Consider the following 4,884-nt stretch of genomic DNA (forward strand, 5'->3'; position numbering starts at 1 on the left):
AAGCATTGATATTGACCTATTAACAAATGCTACACCAAGTTGCTGGGACTTATGTCATTAATTCTTCAATGGAAGGAAAATTGCTTCTAACTGGTATAAAATTCTACAAGACTGGACTTTTCATGCACCATCTGCTTTAGAAAGCCTATGGAATAAAGAACTTAATACTTCATTAACATCCCCGATCAATGGGATAAAGTTTGGTCCTCATTATACAAATCCTCTAAATCAGCAGCATACACACAATCTTCTTTCATTGTGCTACATAGAGCTTTATGGACCCCGAATAAACTATCTAAAATATCCAAAAGCTCATCAAATCGCTGTTGGTCTTGTAATTCCAACATAGGTACATTGGATCACCTTATATATTATTGCCCATTATTGGAAGAATATTGGTCTCAAATTTGGAAAACTATCTCTAAAATATTGGACATAAAGGACACCTTATCATACAATATAATTATCACAGGTGAGCTTGGTCTAAGCACTTCTGTGACGCCATATGAAGCTAAGTTACTACGCATATTATTGCATATAGCAACCAAGATGATATGCCATAGTTGGAAAGACTTTATGAAGTTATCATACATGTGGTGGAATAATGTCTGTTTAACTGCCAAATATGAACATGCAGCTGCTGATAGATGTGGATCCACTCTATCTTTCAAGAAAGTATGGTCTCTAGTACAAACTTATATTTCTAAAAACTAACAGCGTTCTACTATTGGGTACTATAGCTATATACTTATGTATACACTTACCTAATTGACCATTATTAAGATTGATGTGAATAACATTATCACTATCATTTCATCTTATTGTATCATATTTGCTTACTTTTGAGCTAAATTCTCCATTGTATTTTGTCTACAACTTGTTAATTTTGTCACAATTGGCTATTTATATATTGTCATTTTGTTATAAAAACCAATAAAACTAATTGAAAAATAAAAAATAATATCAATGAAAATGAGATACAAGCTGAAGGAAAGAGACTGCTAAAATCTAACAGTGCACATTAAAATTAATCAGTTTTTTGTCTGGCAGACTAAAACATATTTCTTCAATTGTAAGCTCTCTTGAGCAGGGACTGTCCTTCCCCATGTTTAAACTTGTACAGCGCTGCGTAACCCTGGCAGCGCTATAGAAATGCTAAGTAGTAGTAACTCCAGGCTCTTGACAGCATGCAGAAGCAAAGAAGGTGAAAATTCGTAAATCCTGAAATGGCCCGTGATAGGCACACCACCACAGTGTTGCAAGGTGCAGGAGTTTATGTATTAGCCAGCACAAATGCTTGGAAAGGGCGGTGAAATTTATACTTATTCTGGTTGCAAGCTAAGGTCAATAAGTGAAGCAACAGAAAAACTTATATTTCTCATGCTGAACAGCTAAACTCAAATTGCCAGTTATACTAATATTTCAGAACTGTGCTGTATTCTGTAGAAGTACAATCAACATGAAAGTGTAATTACTATACTTACAAATGATAAGCTAACACAAAACATCCACTAACTGAAAAATAACTCTGCCAGAAAAATTTACCATTTAAGTTTTTGAAAATTGTTTGAAAAACGAAGGAAAAGACTCAAAGAGCTCAAAATCTTAGCAGAATTAAAGAACTAAACGGATCCAATAGATCTCCTCTTCATCACTGGCAAAAACAGAAGGGGAGAGCCCCAGAGAGTGAAGCCCTCACACACAGGGAGAAAGGCCATCTAGGAATAGACGGGCTACCCAACCTGGGGCAAGAAGGGACCCCAAAATAAGGAGCTGTGCCAGAAGACTCAGAAAAGGAATGTGGTTCAAGCACATGGAACTAGCAGAGGCCAAGATGCCCCGCCGCCTGGGACCATGAAGCAGCTAAGCCAAACTCTGGCCATCATTGGCCCGGGGGGTGTGAATCACTTGAACGTTGGCCTGCACTTTATATGAGTTTTCTTCAGATAAAGCACTTTTCGTCTTTGCATTATGAATGCTGAATGTTGCAAAAAGTGATAGAAGAAAAGAAAAAAGATAAATATAATATAAAGCATTTGTTTGGAAGGTTTTTTGCCAATGATGAAGAGGAGGTCTATTGGATCCATTTAGCTCTTTAAGTCTGTTAAGATTCTGAGCTCTGAGGCTTTTCCTTTTTCAAATAATTTTCAAAAACTTGCATGGTAAATTTTTCTGGCAAGTTATTTTTCAGTCAGTGGATTTTTTTGTGTTAGTTTATCTTCTGTGATTTTTTAAAATCCACACCCTATTTATTTATTTACTAGTAAGAAAAGCCCGTCTCTCACTGAAATGAAACAGGCACTAGCAAGGTACTCACCTTCTCCCATTAATGTTTTTAGGGGAATTATTTGGATTTGATGGTAATAAATAATTTTCTGTAGTGTTTGATGAAACAGAGAGCATGAAAGTCCGTGTAAGTGAGAGACACATCCAAAGTGTGTGTGTGGGGGGGGGATGGGGGGTGTAGTATGTGTGTGTGTGAGAGAGAGAGAGAATCAGAGTGTTTTGTTTCTGAAACCAATGAAACGGGCGGTAGGCAGGTATTGTGTTTCTTCAATTAATGTGTTGAAAGGTATTGTTATGATACATGTGTTGTTATGCTAATAAATAATTTACAGTGTTGTATTATGTATATCATGTGGTTTTTTGTGACTTTGGTTTTTGTTTGGTTGTTATTTAGTTGTACAAAAGGCCCGTTTCTGACACAAATGAAACGGGCGCTAGCAAGGTTTTCCTCGGAGTGTGTATGCTTGAGAGAGAGTGTGTGTGTGAGAGATGGACTGTGTGTGTGAGAGAGAGAATGAGAGACAGACAGAGACAGAGTGTGTGTGTGTTTGTGTGAGAGACAGAGTGTCTGTGTGTGTGTGTGTGACAGAGAGATAGAGTGTGATAGACAAAGAGTGTGTCTGAGAGAGTGTATATGAGAGAGTGAGTGAGTGTGTGCCCCACCCCACCCCCCTCTCACAGAGCCGCACCTCTCCTCTCTGGTCTCAGGACCCCCTCCCCTGCCCCCCCTCCAGCCATGCATGTCCAGCAACCCTCCCCTCCCCTCCTCCAGCCACCCACGTCCAGCGACCCTCCCCTCCTTCCCCCCCCCAGCCAGCCATGTCCAGCGACCCTCCCCTGCCCCCCGACGCATCAAACCCCATCGCCACCCGCAGCTGCCACTGGTAACGCTGTCCGGCCACTGCTGCTTCTCCTGTTGAGCAGCAGCAGCCGCTACAAAAAGAAAAAAAAGCAATAAATGTTTTTAAACCTGAAATGCGGCACCGTAGACAGCCATCAGGCATTGGCTGTCGGCTCTGCAGCCGCTCCTCCTCTCGCCTCTCAAGTCTCTGCGCTCCTCCCCTCCAGGGTCTTACTCCAGGGGCAGTGACGTGGAGGCAAGAGGAGGAGCAGCTGCAGAGCCAACAGCCAATGCCTGATGGCTGTCTACGGTGCCGCGTTTCAGGTTTAAAAACATTTATGGCTTTTTTTCTTTTTGTAGCAGCCGCTGCTGCGCAACAGGAGAAGCAGCAGCGACCGGACAGCGTTACCAGTGGCAGCTGCGGGTGGCGAGGGGGTTGATGTGCCCGGGGGTGGGGGGGGGGGGGGGTTGATGCACCAAGGGGAGGTGACGGCGGGTTGGCAGCTGGAGGGTCGGCGGCGGGGGGGGGGGGGGGGGGGGGGGGGGGGGCAGGGTGGGGGGGGGGGGGGGAGGGGGTCGGCAGCTTTCATTGTGTGCTGGGTGGTGGAGCCGGGGCTACATTATCCGCATCATGTTCTGCCGCTGCTGCCAGCCTGCCACTGCTGTAGTACGGTAGTTATGTGTGGGAGGGCGTTTGTGAGGCAGGCGGCAATTGGCGGGCTGAGGGCTCGTCACAGTCGCAGACAGCGTAATCAATCCAAAGATGGAGGTATGAAGATGCGGGTTGGCTGGAGCAGGAGTGAGAAGGGTGCTGTGAGTGGCTGTAGTAGGATCTGTAGCGAGTGACATATTGTGCAAGGGGCGGGGCTGAGAGCGGCTGTATGAGTGGTGCCGAGTGAGGTTACGAACATTACAGGGCTTCAGCGCTTCAGAACGTTGGAGTTGCGAATTATGTCGGGGGTAAGCGGGGCTATGAGTGGTGCTGAGACCCTACGAACACTACAGGGGGGGCTTCAGGGGCATGGAGTGAGCTTCAGAACGTTGGAGGTGGGATTTATATAGATTGTATTTACTTTAAAAATTCGTATAGCACCTACAACTACGTGGTTTCCATAAAAACATTCACAATCATTAAAACAACAATACAGAATAACATTACTCAGCATAAAATGGCATATCCATATGCAATTACCAAAACAAAGTCACAAGTAATTGAGTTTTCAAAAGTTTTCTGCTTAAGGTTAGAACATTGATAAAGGTGGCCAGGTAACCCATTCCACAAAGAGATGTCGTTTTGCTAGAAGAACCATGGAAAGCTAGTGAAAAAGTACCTATAAAAAAAGTGGAAAAGGCACCATTCACAGAAGAGGATGTTTGTTAAGAACTTGCAAAGCTGAAAGTAGACAAAGGCTCGGGAGCAGATAGAATACATCCCAGGATACTAAAGAAGCTCAGAGAAATTCTACAGATTCCCCTGAAGAATATGTTTAAAAGGTCCCTGGAGTCAGGAGAGGTTCTACGTGACTGGAGAAAGGCAGATGTCCCTTTCACAAAAGCAGTAGCAAAGAAGAAACTACAGGTCAGTAAGCCTCACCTCTGTGTTGGGAAAAGAGATGTCATGAAAGGATAGTAATATTTTTACAGTTTTACCAGAGGCAGTTCATGCAAATGACTCTAACTGAATTCTTTGGGTGACCAGAGGACTAGATAAAGGGCACATGCTAGATGATACGTACTTGGATTTCATCAAAGCCTTT

Source organism: Microcaecilia unicolor, chromosome 4, assembly GCF_901765095.1.
Source record: "Microcaecilia unicolor chromosome 4, aMicUni1.1, whole genome shotgun sequence".
NCBI lineage: Eukaryota > Metazoa > Chordata > Amphibia > Gymnophiona > Siphonopidae > Microcaecilia > Microcaecilia unicolor.